The sequence below is a fragment of the Dipteris shenzhenensis genome, chromosome 6 (genome assembly GCF_047967505.1).
Source record: "Dipteris shenzhenensis isolate YYH24624 ecotype China chromosome 6, Dip_SZ_1.0, whole genome shotgun sequence".
Classification (NCBI taxonomy): Eukaryota; Viridiplantae; Streptophyta; class Polypodiopsida; order Gleicheniales; family Dipteridaceae; genus Dipteris; species Dipteris shenzhenensis.
The window spans coordinates 13,876,191-13,894,286 of NC_141601.1; the positions used below are offsets into that span (position 1 = coordinate 13,876,191).

At 39.3% G+C, this 18,096-nt stretch overlaps 1 pseudogene; it reads right to left on the minus strand.

The window, feature by feature from the left end:
• Positions 1-15,026: 15,026 nt before the first annotated feature.
• On the minus strand, positions 15,027-15,915 carry LOC147900818 (uncharacterized; annotated as a pseudogene).
• Between the last annotated feature and the right edge of the window lie 2,181 nt (positions 15,916-18,096).

An 18,096-nucleotide genomic window follows, 5' to 3' on the forward strand; every position in this document is an offset into this window, starting at 1 on the left:
CATAGATTTTTGGTCTGAAATCTAATACAATAATTGAAGACATAGGATGATGCTCCTTGAAGAGAGCTTCACGTTGATATAAGGTTCGTCCAAATCAGACGATGGAGCAAAAAGTTATGAGCAAAATACTGACAGGGGGTCAAACTGTCATGAAAAACACCTACTCCTTCTACTGGTGCCGACTTGAGAGAATACTATCTCCATGCTTAGACTTCATCAATGATCCAAGTCCCATAGAGGTCGCCTAGGAGGGAAGGACGAGCTCCCTTATGGCTTGGGAAATAGATAAACCATGTATGCACAATGAGCGGCCGAATAGACAACACTTTTGAGCACTTTGGAAGAGAAAACAATGGAAAAAGGAAAGAGACACTCAAGAGAGAGAACCTGAAGTGACATTCATTACCAATAGAGTGAGACTCCACTCCAATGCAACTCAAAATACTACAAACACAAGGGAGAAGAAGAGGTTTCATACGTACAAGAGGGAGCAGAAGCTCCAAGACTACTCATTGTTACGAAAATTATATTTCTGATATATCTTGCATTAGACATTATTATTTTAGTCAAGTGTGACTATGGCAAAGTACTCCATAGGACCGCACCAGACATGGCGGGGGTCCTTGTGGATACTTTGTGTGGTTAGTTGGGGACACATGACTAGCTTGTGTTCTGCCATGCTAGATGGTCAGTATTGTGGGTGATTCCATGTTAATATTGATGTCACTAGTGTTATTGGTGTTGTGCTTGATTATTGTGCTTTGAGCGCGGTTATGTTGGGATCGATTGATTCGGTGATTCGTTCAATCAATTGTTAATAACTAATGTAATTGGCGGCTTGAGTATAGGTGATGGAACTCATAGCAAGGATTGGAGTTAGTGCAAAGGTACTGATCGAGGTGTTACACAGTGCATTATATATGGCCACGGGCCAATTTTGTATTTGCTTTATTACTGCAAGTTTGGGAAATATATTTTGTAATGGACATAATTTATTTTTGGGCCCTAAGATGGCTATATAAAGCAAATCCCTCATTTTGGAAGAGAGGGATAATTTTGGCTCCTTGGTGCTTTTATGAAATATCATAAAGACTCTAGATGAGGAAGCGTGAGCCACTCATCTAGGGGGGGAGATTGTACCCAGTCTGCTATTGCTTTCGTGGTGTGATGGTGTTCTTCTTCTCCAATTGATTAAGTGGTGACTTTGTGTGTGAAAGAAATACCTTTTGGTTTCAGTGGTATTAGAGCCTAGGTCACGCTCTTATGGAGAAAGAAAACAGAAGGAGCAGTCCTATGGAGTGTGGAGGATTCAAGAAGACTACTTGAGTTGGGTGTAGAATCAGAGTTCGTGGGGAGAGGAAGCTTGCATTGAGGGATGAGCCCACGATGCCATGTGTGTTTTTGGAGCCTCGTTCAAGCTTGCTCACATACCTGCAGTCGTGCGAATTTCGAAGTCTCAATCCTTAGAACTCACAGCCTTACAGTGCGCAGAGTCCCAACGCCCATAAGCATGCATTTAAGCCACCTTGGCGGTCGTGCATTCTACTAGGCCTAGCCTTATAGAGCAGCCGTCGCGAGCAAAGCAACGTGCCTCGGTTAGCATGCCACCCGCTAGCACTGTGCAGAGTCTGAACCTCTGTGCAACCACCGTCCGTTGGTCGGGAGACCAAGTCATGTCACCCATCGCCTCCAACCCTCCATGACCTACACAACAGTCGCCTTTGGAAACTTTGGGACTCGAGAGTCTCTTTTCTGTCTGCGCGCTCATCTGCAGAGTGCAAGCCTATAGTAATAGGCAGTCAGCTCATCAAGGAAATCTCTATCCGCATGCAGTGCAGACGCGCTACCTCAGAGGCTGTCAGAGCCTCCATTACTTTGGCAGCCCTCGTTGAAGTTCATTGGGAGTCGATTCCGCCCCACACGGAGTGCACCTTTCTGCTGCATCCCTGCATGCCCACACTATGCAACCCTCAGGCCATTGATCGCACCACAATCAGGAGCAGCTGATCGGCCTCTCAAAGAGTGTATATGCAGTCAGTCCCTTTTTCCCTCGAAATTGGCGACGTCATTCCTGCAGGCTTCAGCGTCTACAAGTCAAAGTTTTCCCTTGGACCATATAGATGGAACAAGGGTAAAGGACCTAAAGTTCCAAAAAAAAAAAGAAAAAAGAAAAAGGCAAAGCAAAATCTGAGAAGCTCAAATCAAGAAGGTGATTGGAGCCACGAATCACCGAGCAATCAATTGGAGATCGGTCGAGCGCAAAGACGACTACAAGCGACATCATTGATCACATATCTCCCACTCTATTCCTTTCTACTTCCGATCAAAGAGCGAGATAAGTGATTTCTTTGCATTATATTTCATACACTTAGTATCTTCCGCCATCCATTGTCTTACCATACACTTGAAATTACATTTTTATTTCATCCGTTTAATTCTCATACACTTATTATCCTTATTTCCCTCTGTTTCACTTTATTTGTATTTATCGCATTATCATGGCGCATCTGCCACAACCACCCATGCTTCAGGAGCAATTAGATGCACTTCAGGCATAGTTGGCCGATGAGCGTGAGCATATTGGAAAAGAAAATTAATGGTAAGAAAAGGAAGAGGCATTCATCTGACGATGAGTCATCCGATGATGATTCCGACGATGATCCTATCATCAGGACAATCAAAGCCACACTGAGAGCACATAATTCGAGGAAGGAGAGTAAGATAAGTAGAAAAGCTTTCTCATTTCAAAATTTCAATGGAAAGAAAGAAGCACGCACTGTCTTGTCTTGGATCAATCAACTAGATGATTATTTTTTAGGGCAGAAATTCTCTGAAAAAGATAAGATTAAATGTGCTACAAATCATTTAGTAGAGAGTGCTGCACTTTGGTGGAACATCACTAAGCACAGTAAAAGACGACCAAAATCTTGAAAGTCCTCTCAAAAGCTCATTAAGAGAGATTTCCTTCCCTCCAATTTTAGACAACGGTGGGATACTTTCAGGCAGTTCGATAAGGAAACAATCTCCACATATATAGATAGATTTTGGCAAACGTTGATCCAATTACAGTCCTTAGAGAAAGTTAATGAGCGAGATCAACACAGAAGTATGTCGTAGGTCTAAAATCTAAGTTGAGAGCTGAGATTATCATGTTTCATCCTCACTCATTTCTCTTGCAATGAATTGTGAGAGGAAGAATGGGATCCCAAAAGAAGGGAAGGATTTGGAACGGCATGTACCCTTCCATAAGAAAAAGAGATTTGATAAAAAGCCCTTCTTTAAATCTAAAAATGGTTTTGTTCCACAGAAAACAAACTCTTCTTCGAAGCCGAATGGTGGAAATTTTCCAAAGAAAGAAATAAGGTGTTTCAAGTGCAACAAGGTGGGACACATAGCCACTGAGTGCCCTGAAATAAAGAAAACCCCGACAGCAAAAGTGCACATGCATGATTGACGACGATGAAGCAGCCAAGCAAGAGGGAGGTAAGTATAATTGTCATGCTCTTCTAAAAATAAAGAAGGTTTCATTAATGGCAAAGAGGTTGTTATTTTGCATGACGATGGTAGTACACATGATTTCATTTCAGAAAGAGCCTTAGCAAAGCTAAACCTAGAGTCTTTCCCATCCAACTATAAGGTCAAAGCTGCTTTTACCAAAACAAAGTACAATTGCACTAGAGAAGTCAAGAATCTTGAAATCTCAATCAAACCATACAACGATACATGAGACTTTCTAGTGGCACCCCTACAGGGAGTGGACATCCTCTTAGGAATGCCATGGAGTCATCAATACAATCCTAAGATAGATAACGATTCACATCAGATGTGGATTGAGAAGGACAGATAAGAAATATGTCTGAAAAGCTCAATGAAACCTAAGATCCTCAATCCTTTACTCAATCACACACAAGCCAAAAGAGCAATTAGGAAACGTGAGAAGACATATCTGATTTTGGTGAATACAGTAATGGCTCCTCAGCCAAACACTAAGCTTACACACCAAAAGTTTCTTTCTCAATTTTCTGATTGTTTCTTAGAGGATTTACCGCATGAACTACCATGTTCTCGACTTGAAGATCATAAGATAGAAATCCTACCGGGCAATACTCCACCTTGCAAAGCTCCTCGTATAGAGTCAATCAGCTAGAACAAAAGGAAATTTTAAAGAAAAATGGAACCTATCAAATGTGCATAGACTATCATGCACTAAACAAAATCACAGTGAAGAACAAATATCCAATCCCTAGGGTTGATGATCTTTTGGACAAATTGAAAGGGGCCAAGGTCTTTAGTAAGATAGATCTCAAATCTGGATATCATCAAGTTTGTATGGTAGAAGAGGATATATACAAGACTGCCTTTAGAACTCAAATGGGACATTATGAGTTCCTAGTTATGCCTTTTGGGCTAACTAATGCTCCAGCTACTTTTAGTAGAATGATGAACCGAATCTTTCTTAAACACCAAGATTGTGTGGTAGCATTTTTTGATGATATTATGGTGTTTAGCAAAGACATTGAGGAGCATAAGGAACATCTGAAGCTAGTCTCTTCACTCTTGAAAGAAAATCAATTGTACATAAATCTTGAAAAGAGTAGTTTCTTTCAAGATCAGATAGAGTATTTGGGTCACATTGTATCTGCCAAAGGGATTCGAGTAGATCCAAAGAAGATTGAGTGCATAGTCACATGACCTAAACCCTGAGATATACATGAATTAAGATCATTCTTGGGATTGTCTAGCTTTTATAGAAAGTTTGTCAAGAATTTCGCATACATTGCACATCCATTGACAGATCTTCTTAGAAAAGCTAAACATTTCTTATGGACTTAGCATCAAAAAAATCTTTTACAGCTTTGAAAGAAGCCCTCAAAGCTCCTGCGTTGCAACTACTCGATTTCTCTAAACCATTCTTTGTAGTTTTGTAACCGATGCTAGTGGATATGGAATTGGAGCCGTACTTATGCAAGATGGACATCCAATAGCATATGAGAGCCGAAAATTAAAACCAGCTGAATGCAATTATAGTACATATGATAAAGAATTAACCGCTGTTGTGCATGCCTTACGAATGTGGAAACACTATTTGATGGGAGCTGAGTTTCTTATCAAAACCGATCAGCAAAGTATCAAGCATTTGTTGACTCAGCCACCACTAATATCCGATAAGCATATCAAATGGGCATCATTTATACAAAATTTTCAGCCCATAATTCAGAAAATGTAGTTGCTGATGCTCTTAGCAGAAAGCCAAGTATTAGTCACATCACTGCTGTAGAGACCCAGCTTTTTGAAGGTATGAAGAATTCTTATCAAGAGGATCTAGACTTTTCCGATATATGGAACAAATTAGAGAATAATAATTGGAATCCTATGTTGGACTATTTATGCAATGACGGATACCTCTTTTATCAAAAGAAATTATGCATCACTTGACCCTTTAGACAAATTGTAATGGAAGAAATGCACCAACCACCATATATGGGACATAGGGGAGTGACTGCTACTTTATAAGTGATAGCAAGAGAATTTCATTGGCCTACTATAAGAAAAGATGTGGCTAAGTTTGTAGCCAAATGCATCACTTGCCAGAAGATCAAGATTTACAAAGGAAAGAGCCCAGGATTGCTGATGCCTTTGCCTATTCCTACACAACCTTGGGAACAAATATCCATGGATTTCATAATAGGTTTTTCTACTACAACGAATCAAAATGATATGATTTGGACGATAGTAGATTGCTTTAGTAAGCAAGCTTATTTCATCCCATACAAGAAGACGTTAATAGCTCAACAAGCTGCACATTTATTCATCAAGCATATCTTTGTTCATCATGGCTTGCAAAAGATTATAGTGTTTGATCGAGATTCGAAGTTTTGCAGTAATTTCTGGACTGCATTATTTCATAATCTAGGCACTAAGTTAGATATCTCATCAGCTTTTCATCCAGAATCGAATGAATAAACTGAAGTTACAAATAGTACTATTCTGGATATGATCAGAGCTTATGTGGAAAGTCAACCAAAGACTTGGGACAAATATCTTCATCTCTTACAGTTTGCTTATAATAACACTCCTCATTCTGCAATTGGAAGAGCACCCTTTGAGATTATCTATGGGAAGGTTTTACCTATTCTTAACACACGATTGACCCATAAAGTGGAGGTAGCAGATGCATTTACCCATGACTATCAAAATATTCTCAAAGAAGTTCGAGAAGCCATTGTAATAGCTCAAGAGAAGTACACAAAACAAGCTAATAAGAAACGGAAACACATGCTTTTAAAAAAAGGTGATTATGTACTTCTTTGAATTGAGAAAAGAAGATTGAAGAGTGTTGAGAAATGGCTAGTAATCAAGATGTCCCCATGTTTTTATGGACCATTCAAGGTGATTCATAAAATCAATGACCTAGCTTAGGCTTGAATTACCTGATAATTGGAAAATACATAATGCTTTCCATATCAGTCTCTTAAAGCCCTTCAAAGGACCTTTACCTATTCATCCTGTCATGAAGAGGCTCCTTTGATTCTTGATGAAGAAGAACCTGAATGCATTATTGATCATCAATAGACCTCGACCCGAAAAGGAAATGTCTATACTAAATACTTGCTCAAATTTAAGAACCATCCGAGAGATGATGCTCAGTGGATGCCTGAGCGGGTTCTTTCAAACTTTTCCAGACCTCATTAGTTCCTATAATCAAACACGCAATTGAGGTCAATTGCAAGCAAGAGGAATGTTATGGAAATTATATTTCTGATATATCTTGCTTTGGACATTATTATTTTAGTCAAGTGTGACAATGGCAAAGTACTCCATAGGAGCGCACCGGATGCAGTGGGGGTCCTAGTGGATACTTTGTGTGGTCAGTTGGGGATGGCTGACTAGCTTGTGTTCTGCCATGCTAGATGGTGGTCGGTATTGTGTGGGTGATTCCATGTTAATACTGATGTCGCTAGTGTTATTGGTGTTGTGCTTGATTATTGTGCTTTGAGCGCGGTTATGATGGGATCGGCTGATTTGGTGATTCGTTCAAATGATTTTTAATAACTAATGTAATTGGCGGCTTGAGTACAGGTGATGGAACTCATAGCGAGGATTGGAGTTAGTGCGAAGGTACCGATCGAGGTGTCGCACAGCGCATTATATATGGCCATGGGCCAATTTTGTATTTGCTTTATTATCGCAAGTTTGGGCAATATATGATTTTGTAATGGGCATAATTCATTTTTGGGCCCTAAGATGGCTATGTAAAGCAAATCCCTCATTTTGGAAGAGAGGGATAATTTTGGCTCCTTGGTGCTTTTATGAAAGATCATAAATACTCCAGATGAGGAAGCATGAGCCACTCATCTAGGGGGGAGATTGTACCCAGTCTGCTGTCACTTTCATGGTGTGATAGTGTTCTTCTTCTCCAATTGATTAAGTGGTGACTTTGTGTGTGAAAGAAATACCTTTTGGTTTCACTCATAGAGAGAGAATGAACTAGAGAGAGATGGACTCAAGAGTCTATATAAGAGAATATCTACAAGAGGGAGAGAAGGCTCATAGAAGAGGCTTGAGGAGACTAGAGCTACAGTAACATGAGGCCTAATGGTGGAAGAGATGATGAACAAGGGAGAGGAGGGCTCCTTTTATAGAGATTTTGTCACCCTCCTTCACCCATTTACAATTGCTGCCTATAGATTCCTTTTCCCATCAATCACATAAGCCCGTATGTCACCATCCATGTCCTTTTTGGCTACTCTTGCTATGTGTCCCATCAAAAGATGCTCAAGACTCTTAAAATATTGAGAAAGTCAAGAGTCTCCCCACATGGAGCCCATAGGGACCCTCTTTTTTCCAGTCTGCATCCTCCTTATTCCACATAGGAATTCTAGAAGGATTCCTCTTCACTCCACACTCCTTCGCATGCCTTCCACACACTTGGCATGTGATCTCTCTTATATTATTGGAACACATGGACATGAGCCCACCTCTTTATATGACTCACTCTTTCTATTTTCTAAAAACCCCATAATATCCTATACACAAATAACTCTCACCCCATACCAAGCTATTTATCATTCATACACATGGTATTTACAATGATCCATTCCACCCATCCTCTCAATCCCATACAATATCTTAGAAAATAGAAATAAGTGAGAGCCGCTAGGCTATCACTTGATACTCAAACTCTTATCAAACATAGAAGAAAACAATACCAATGCCAAATTAAAAAATATCAAATTTTGGCGTCACAGTATCAATGATGTTCACACCACAAGGCAGTCCATGAAGCGGTTACCTCATGAGAACTATTTGAGTAGTTTTAATAAGGACATTCTCCTCCAACAAGTAATAAGCTGACACATGAGGCATGTGGTCCAACATGCCTTCTCTGTCACACCTACGAATCTTCTAGGAGAGGGTTTGAAGCTATAATGGATGAAGCCGCTTGCCTTAAAAGTTGGTTAAACTATCTACTCCTTACTGGTGGAGCACTCAAGGGATCCAAGGTAGTTTGAGGGTCCAATCTTCTTTAAATCTACTCATCAAGGGGGCTTAGGTTGGAGCGCATCATTAGTGTTGTCCTTGGAGATGGTTTAAGTGTCATCTTCGAATTGGGTTAAGTGTCTTGTATGGGAATAGGGGTTGGATGATTGGAATGGAAGATTACCCACCCACATCCAACTATGCACTATTGCCATAGGAAAACATTTTATCATAAAGCATTCTCTCTCTCAAGGATTTACGTAAGTTCAGTCTAGTGAATGTAGTTTAATAAAGTGAAATTGTGTGCCCTTCTTAGTGCACAATCATGGGAAATTTTCCAAGGTGTTGGATTGCACAAACCATCACATATTTTATTCTCTTCAAAATCATGTCCTTAAAGCCAAATTACACCCTTAGCCTAGCCAACACCAAGTAGCAATAGAGTGCAAGGCTCAAGAATTTAGAGTGTAAGATAGCCATGGAAATGGATCACTCCTCTCCTAAATCTATTCCATATTAATGGATGATAAATTTCACCCTTCTCTTCAGGGAGGGATCCAAAGCCTACAAGAGCATGCCATATCATTTTTTGCATATGGACACAACAAGCGGGTAGTAAGGGAGCAAGTATGATCAAGCTCTTATGGACATCTCTTGCTTCACATTCCATCATCCAAATCATTCTTCTCACACCCCTATGAACTTCATTCACTTCGTCTCCCCATGACTTGCCCTATTTACTTCCCATCTCCTTCTGGTCTTTAAATTGTTGCAATTTTAGTCCTCAATATGCTTCACTTATAATTACTATAGCAGTGTTTGAACACTAGAAAACTAATACATATGAGCTCGCAAGTCTACTCACAAGGATGAATTTGGTGTGTGCTCTTAAATCTCTATAGCTCAGAGACCTTACCTTCACCAATAGGTTCCCTACAAAACCTAAAGGCAAAATCAAGGAATTCTAGCAAGAAAGACATGGCAAAATAGTAGAGATAAGTGCATGACATGACCTATGCACCCCACCAATTAAACCAAACAAAATGTCATCCTAAAGGGATTTTCATTTTCTATTAAGAGTTGATTTTTTGTTAAATGCTATCATGTACCAATGCTTTACTAACTTCACTATCTCACATCTCCATGTTTAGATGAGGAATATTTCCTTTTCCCATCAATGAAATGTACATGGACAAACATGTTTATGCAAAGGGGTGGGTAGAAGAGGGAAAATCCCTTTACCTTTTATGCCTACTCCTTTTACACCATCTGCCTTCTTGCTATCCTTTCCAACAAAACCTTGCACAAATTGTCTCGCACCCCCTTTCTTTGCACCCAATAGGCAGAGCCATCGATGATTATAGGGCCTTCCCATCATTACCTCCTTTTTCCTCATCCTTTTTTGAACACTAGTCCATCTCATGCTAGCACAACATTGGGCTCAAAATAGCATTTTTAAGCAATGTGACTTAATTATTTATAGATTCTTGAATGACCATAGAAGCCTTTAAGAAAAGGGAATTTGACATTGTCTCTCTTTCTCAAGGAAAGTTTTGGATTATTCATCTCAAGCATGTTGTTTACTCTCTCTTTAACATGTTCTTCTCTATCATGCATTATCTACTAATCTTTTAATATTTGAAGGCATCTTCACAATATGTACTTTAGCTTTGAAAATGACAATCAATAGACCCATGATAACACGAGGAGGGGATCATAACACTTTAATATTGGTTTTTAGCTCCAAGGATTTAAAATAATAGATTATATATGAAACAAAAAGCTCCTTGGGTCTTTTATGACATAAGATGCTTCTTATTTTGGTAGAATGGCAATTTGCAATGATTCTATATTTGCATGCTAATTAATATAATGTATAATGGCTTTTTTTTTCTAGTTAAGCAAATTTTGGGGTAAGATGGCATGGCCATATGTTTTAATATAGCATTAATGGTATGTTCATGTTGTCTGCTCAACTTACATGTGAGATTGTTTTGGTTCTCTCTCTCTCTCTCTCTCTCTCTCTCAATCTATTATCTTTTAGTAATCCAAGGTATAGGAATACCTTTTCATGACATGAACTTTAGCTTTGAAAGTGATAGTTGTTAGACACCAAGTGGGGATCCATAACAAGCAAGAGGTCACTAACCCAAGAGAAGTTCAAAGAGGAGGAGGCTATGGCATTGCAACGTGCCAGAAACCATCCACCAGTGGACACCAAAAGAGACCTTTGAGTAGATGGATCATGTTTTCATCCATGGAACAATTTGAATAACTTGGTCTCAAAAGATGAGGTTGTGTCTACCTATGCACTAGAATCTGTTCACTCTACATTAGCAAGAGTCAACATTGAACAATCAACATGAGAGCGGTATGTGTGTGTGGAGTAGTGGCACATCTTTGCTTGTAATATATTGATCCTAAGAGTATATTAGATGAATCTAATAGGAAAGATATAGCCCCAAAAGGGGGGGGTCACTAAGAAATATGTAAGATAGCATGTGCGATCAATAGAAGAGGTTTTATATTTTTATGGAGCTACAAAAGATATACATACATAAGGGATTTTTTAATTCAAAAAGTGAAGGTTTTCATACGTAAGGGATATTTTAATTCATCTCAAAATTTACAGAAGGTGTGTATATAGGTAATAAAAATCCATAGGTAGGGGGTTTTTCAAATACCCCTTGATTGCATGGGGTTTTTACATAGTGAGCACATTTTGGCAAAATTGCTAGGGAGATTAATGCCTTAAGAAAAAGTGGGTCATAAAATAAGCACTTTTGAGAAATAAATCCCTATGGAAAATATAAATGACAAATCCCTCAAGAGCGAGTAGTATGAGAGTGCTTCCAAATAAAGAGCCCTATGGAAACTATCAATGACAAATCCCTCAAGAGTGATTAGTATGAGATCACTTCCAAATAAAGCCAAATTTGATGAACTTGTAGCCTAAAAATTTGCCAGAATACTTGTAGCACCATAATCACGCTCTAAGAAAGATTTTAAGGCCAAGAGTCTAGACATAATGTCACAGAGGTCAAAATTTTTGCACTTCTTCTTTCTATTGTCCAATTTTGGCATAACCAACAAAATCTAGAGCAGGTTGATTTTATGCCACAAATCCTTGACACCCTATTATGAGTAGTGAAGGAAACATGTTTCTCATGTAAGGACTCACATGGAACATGGCCATTGTACTGTATGGTTAAGGACATAAACAAGTATGTGAAGGAGGATATATCCAAGTGTGTGGCCCACCCATCACAAAGGTGGATCTCTTGGATTTATTCAAAGAGCCTAAGAGATTCTAAAATTGAGGACTAGAATACAAATGGTCTTAATCTTTGTATATAAAAGCCTCATATCTTGTGTGGCTTATCCTATTCCTCTATCTCCTCCATGTCCCCAATGCACATTGATTCTCTTTGTCTCTCTTACTTTGTTTCTCCTTCTCACTCCCTAGCTCACAAAGCCTTATGTTTGAATAGACTTGAAGAGAATAGGACCTATTAGAGTTCTCTCTTTGACAAGATCTATACCCCCTTTTTATTCAACATAAGGCCTATTAGAGTTTTCTCTCCTGTAAACATTTGTCCTTCCAGATGGATTTTTTAAAAAAAATCCCTAGCCATAAAAGTACTTGTCTTTCTATAAAACCCTTTTCAAAAAACAATACTTTTCAACATTTGACCATCCCTTCCACATGGATTTCCACAATCCCAGTAGCTTGTTCGATCCCCATAAAATTTATGCCTACAAGGTGTTCAAGCACTCTAGGACAGCAGAGGATTTGCAGATGAAAGCATTGATGGAATCTACATGCTTGGGGGGATGTCACACACCTTGGCATCATCTGAGCTATAGGTATAATATCTCATACTAATCCATTGATAATATTCATGTTTTGGAATGGAAATTATTTGAATAGATGGATGACCTATCTTGGGCATGATGGAAAGAGGCCCTCTCCAATGGGACACAGATACGATGCAGAAATGCCTGTTAGAGCTCCATGTGTTCGCTCTATGTTCGTCAGCACGTTTTTGATATTCTAAGCACTATTCTTTATGTACTAATATAACATCCTACATAATGATTTGCATGCGCAAAACATTATGCTTCATTTCTCAGAGTCATCCAAAGAAGTGTATTTGGGCATTTGTGATTAGGGAATGATGACACTGATGAGAACCAACAAGCAATATCTAGCATTAAAGAGTAATAGGTCCATGATTGTTACGTCTTTTGCTCAAAGATTTCACCACTTAGCTCCAAAGTGCATTTCCACTAATCCCCTACCTTTTAGTATTGCATAAGAAGTGTGTGCAATGTCCCACCATATTCTTAAGATGATCTAAATTTGTGTACCATTGACTTATACTGGTCCTACACAAGCTTTGATCGTGCAGCTGCAATGACTTGTAGTCCAAGAAAAGCACACAGACCTAGACAATCGGCGAAGAAAGCACACAGACCTAGATAGTCGTTCGCCAATTGCAGAGTTTTGTGGCTCTTTTAATATTGCATCAACATGTGTTTTGCAACTTAGTCCCAACCAAGGACTTATACCAGCAAATGTCTGATACAATCTTATACATTTTGTGACATGATGGGTCATAACATGATCATTTTTGGAAAATTGTTTAGTCCTCAATCCATGATGATTACTTAAATATTGTTTGTATAATTTGAAATTAAGTAAGCTATTTAAGTAAGTCTCATGTTGGTATGATTTAAAAAAATAAGTAAATTGAAAAAAAGTAATGCTGCTACGATTTAAAAAGTGTCATGCTGCTATGATTTAAAAAAATAAATAATTTTAAATTAATTAATTTGTTTAAATAAGTGTCATGTTGCTTGATAAGTGTGATGTTGCTATTATTTGATATGGTTTAATGCAATTATCATTATTTTATACACGTTGGCATGTTCTTGATGCGTTGATTGTGTCATTTTTAAGGTTAATTTTAGGATTGAAATGAGCACAAAGGGAGAAAATGTACCCGCACCGATCAAGAGCATCCCGAGGTATCTATGGACACACTGCCAGATGATGTACAGTCTCAAGAGGAAGATTTGGATGAGCAACTAAATCACACTGAGTCTTAAGCCATTTTGAATGAGCAGCGAGAGATGCTTGGAAGGGAGGTATTTGGTGTGTTTATCACGGGTCTGATGGATGACGAGACCATGCACTTATGGTAACTTCGACCATCCAAACCATATTCTATGGGCACTATACTTTACACATTACTCAATATAGGTGGAATTGACATGTGTGCATAGTATCGTGCCCATTGGTTATGTGTGCATTCGAATAACACACCTCAGAGCATGTTTTTTGATGGTTGTGCATGACTTGAAGAAAAAAGGGGTTTATGGCGACTTCAACTATCCAAAGAATATCCAATGGGCATGACACTTTGCACATGCCTTAAATTAGGTGGGATTTATGTACATGCAAAGTGTCCTACCCATGGGGTATGTGTGAGTTTGAGTAATATACCTCGAAGCGTGTTTCTTGACCATTGTGCATGACTTGGTGAAAAACATGTTTATGGCAACTACGATCATCAAAATCATATCCGGTGGATACAATACTTTGCACATGCCTCAAAATATATAGTATTGTTATGAAATAAAAGTATCATGTCCATTGGGTATGTGCGAGTTTGAATAACACACCTTAGAGCATGTTTTTTGATAATTGTGCATAACACGGTGAAAAATGGGGTTTATGGCAACATCGACCATCCAAATCATATCATATGGACATGAAACTTTGCACATGCCTCAACATAGGTAATATTGATGCACATGAAAAGTATCATGTCCATCGGGATGTGCAAGTTTGAATAACATACCTCACAACGTATTATTTGACACTCAGGGGGGTCACTCATCATATGTAACCCTATCACGTGAGTTCAACAGAAGGATATTTTTTATTCCTAAAATTTACAGAAATAAATATACATAAGGGACTTTTTAAAATAGTTTTGGAAAAAAATTACAGATTTGTATAGAAAAGGGGTACATTTTATCAATGAAAAAATTTACAGATAAGGGATTTTAAATATAGGCCTTGAACGCACGTGATATAGAGGGTTTAGCCATAGTGACCCCCCCGAGATTTGACATTTGTGCATAACACTTGCTGAAAAATAGGGTTTATGGTGATTTCAACAATCCAAAGCATATATGATGGGAAAATACTTTGAGGGGGAGTGTTGAGATATCGAGCTCCACTTGTGATATGCCAGGGTGACCATTGTGCATCTATGTCATCGACTTGTTAGCTACAGATGCAGTTGGTACACCGTCCATGAATAATAGCTAGATGACAGCTATCTTTATGTACTCTAGTTAGTGGCTCAGTTAGTATACCACCTTAGTTAGCTGAGTTTGGTTTGAGACCCACATATAGGATTCACCTATTCTTTTGTACTAAGAGAGTTCTTTTGGCTTTCACAACTAAGAAGAGGAAAACTGTTTTCAACTTTCACCTTTGTGTATATTCCCCCATTGTGTATGTGAGAAAGCTACAACTGAGACTCCTTCCTTCTCTCCCACTCTCTTCGCATCTGTTGTGTCAAAAAATGCTTGTCTTCACACCATATAGCATTGAACATAGTACACTACACCAAGACAAAATCAATTAAATAAGAAATCTAAATTGTTGAAAGCTCCTAACATATGCATAACATTTTATATATTGACCTTTTGCATGCATCCTCTAGCATACACCCATTATTCCATTGTGATATGCATCCCCTCGTCTCTCTCTGCTCTCTCCATTTTGTCAAGTAGCCAATCCACATGAATATCCTTTGGAAGTGCTCTTAGATGCTGAGGGTATGGCACACGAGATCCATGGTGTGTATGAAAGAGGGCCCTTTCTCCTTGTCTTCTTGCCTTTGCATCCTCGTATCTTGTCACCCATCTTTTCATCACATCACTATTAAGCATGCAATAGAGGTTGATATTATTAAGCAACTCCATGTCCATTAATTTGCTCTGTCCTTTCCCTTGAGGCACAATAGAGGTCATCCTTAGGTCTTCATCATCTCTCAATAGTCATGGGAGAGAGCTATACACATCAATAAGAAACTCAGAAATATATACAATTGACTCTTGTACCAACCAACCCTCAGCCATGCTACCTTCGGGCCTTGCATTTTGCCTCACAAAACCCTTTAAGGTTTTCATGAAGCACTCCAGGAAGAACAGCCATTGTGCATGTACAGTGCCTCATATAGCAATCTCATCCACCAAATGCACTATGAGATGTAGTTGGCTTGTGAGAATAGAACGTGGAAAAGTCTCCTCCACTAAACAAACCACCTCCACTAACATAACTCGAGCATCCTCAAGCGTGGTGGGATCTATTTCCTTTAAGCTCACATACATAGAAAGAAAAAAGTGCACCATATTAGCAATATGAAAACTTTGCATGGAGCATTGATATACTTCACATTTTGTATAGTATAAAGTACCTCACAAGCTCGCCCATCTTGTAAATACAATCCTTCACGTCCTTCAATGCACTATAGGAAATGCTAGTAGGTAATATGAACTGAAAACATGAGTGATGGTTGATTAGTTGCTTCTACACTCACAAATTTGGAAGGAAAAAGAGATTATGCTAAGTCATACTTACTTGGAGCATCTTGTGCCAATCATGAGATTTCAAGCCATATAATTGCCCTACACCTCTTTTCTTGCTCTTTGTGAAGGCCCCCTTCAAACACATCATGCATCCAGTGGGAGTACTAATTGTAGTGAGAGCTCGCTTCACTGCCACCATCTCTAGCATTGATAACTTCAATGGTGCATGGGATAAAAAGACATGCCCATTTGGCCTCTCTTGTGGCCAAGCTGATATGCATGGGATCAAGCAAGTGATTGATCTTGAGGTGGGACCAATATGGTAGCTGATAAAAGATGGAGTATCTAAACAAAAGATGATGTTAGCATGCAATCTTTATTTCCATTCAATGTAGCACACAATAGTTGCAAGCCCTTACCATGCCAAGTGGTGGAGGAGTCATGGAACCGAGTCGTGGAACCGTCCCAAATTCTCATCCAATCTCCTGTAGTGAGTGACTGTGGGGGAACTTCATTCCAAGGGGCGACATATCTAGGATGATCAAGTGGGAGAAATCGATGGTGACTCTCATAAATGACCTTATTCAATGCATCTGCTTGTGAAGCAACTAGGTGCCACATCAATTGCCTACTCATAATTAAAAGTTCAATGCTTACTTGAACACTCGCCATAGCTGGGGAAGTCATGCATCGTCCACATCAAGACTACTTTGCAGTTAAAGTCTCCTGACGAGGGACTTGGGAGGCTTGCTCACGCCATGCACCTCGATGCCTCTCCAAAGTACCTCTAGCTCATCAATCAAAGGCTCTAGATAAACATCAGGATTTTTGACTTTATGTTTCCCTGGAATTAGAAGGGATAACATAACATGTCCTTTCTTAATCACCATAGAGGGTGCAAGATTGTAATTCACCAATATCACTAGCCATACACTGTAAGAGGTACTTTTAAGACCAAATGGGTTCACACTGTCCATACCCAATCCAAGTCTCAAGTTCCTAGGTTCTTCCTTGAAGCTTGGCCATGTGTCTTCAATATGCTTCCATGCAGGAGTGTCTGCGGGAGTTCTCCACTTGCCATCGGTTGATCGATGGGAGGAAAGCCATGACATGAGCTCTGCAATGGATTTTCCCTTGAACATATGTTGGATGCAAGGGATTATGGGAAAATGTCGCAGAACCTTACGAGGCACATCCAAAGTTTTGAGATCTACTCTATATCTTGCCTCTCCACAAGTAGGACACTCTCTTGCATCCTTATGTGGTCCACAAAATAGAATGCAATCATTGACATACGCATGGATGTGCTTGTAATCCAATCCTCCAAGAAAGGTCACATGTTGCCTTGCCATATCTCTTGAGATCGGTGATTTATTCTCCCTTGGAAGCATTTTACACAATAGCCTGCACATGAAGACCATAAATGAGAAAAAGTATTCCAGTAATTGATCCACTAGCATAATTCACCATGTTTGCAAAATAGACTTTAAAGCTTACTTGAGTTGCTAGTCTGCAAGTTTAGTAACTCAAGGGAGGCACGTAGAACAGAGAATGTGCACCCCCTCAAACAGTGGTGTTGATGCTGCAATAAAAAGATTGTCCTGCTCCATGCTATCATCCCTACCTGAGGACTGATGGACAAATAAATCTTGCACCATATCATCAAACACCTCCTCCTCCATGGCCTCATGAGGTAATGGTGGAGGGCCACTATCACCATCCGATCACATGTCTCGTGTCAAGTCGAGAGAAGAAGCCACTAGAGTAGAAGATGACCTGCCAGATGCCACACTATTTTAGATAGATGTTGTTCCAAATTGGTGAGGAGATATCATAGGGTACTTAATGGCAGGATGAGCACCCCCTGAAATGAAAGCAGTGGATGCTAGAAAACCACTAGAGTAGAAGACGACCTACTAGATGCCACACTATTTTAGATAGATGTTGTTCCAAATTGGTGTGGAGATATCATAGGGTACTTAATGGCAGTATGAGCACCCCCTG